The sequence below is a fragment of the Trypanosoma equiperdum genome (genome assembly GCF_001457755.1).
Source record: "Trypanosoma equiperdum strain OVI genome assembly, contig: ctg_56, whole genome shotgun sequence".
NCBI classification, from domain to species: domain Eukaryota; phylum Euglenozoa; class Kinetoplastea; order Trypanosomatida; family Trypanosomatidae; genus Trypanosoma; species Trypanosoma equiperdum.
In genome coordinates, this window is record NW_027124498.1 from 107489 (window position 1) to 108039 (window position 551).

Here is a 551-nt window from a genome sequence, read left to right on the forward strand (position 1 = left end):
ATTGTGCTTGGTTTGGTTGTTTTTGATATTCTCTTTTTTTTTTCGTAAAGTAGGGGGGGGTATGGGATGGTTGGAAACTGCCAGCACCTTACCAACATACCTAGGCATAATTAATATTTAAATATACATGTATATGCATGTATCTACTTATACAACTTGCTTGTCGCGACATCTTTCTTGATTTTATTGTCTAACCCCCATCGTGTGGACCATGTAAGGAATATGAAACCATGGGGCAACCGTTGCGTATGTAAGCGAGGCATTGCTAATATTTATTATTGTGAATATGTTCCGATGTACCGTAGGGGGTTACCTTTAGTATTTCTTTTGTTAACATGTTCTTGGCTTTGCCCCTCGTTTTTCCTTTTTTGTTTGCAAGCCGTATTTGGCTTATTGTTTGCGAAATAAATTTCACAAACTGACCGGTTGAGAACGTACACTCTTTACTAGCTTCTCGCCACCCATCTACTTGATAGGAAACCTGCATGATAATATAACACCAACTGTATTGATAAAATGCAGTACGTGAATATATATATATATATATATAT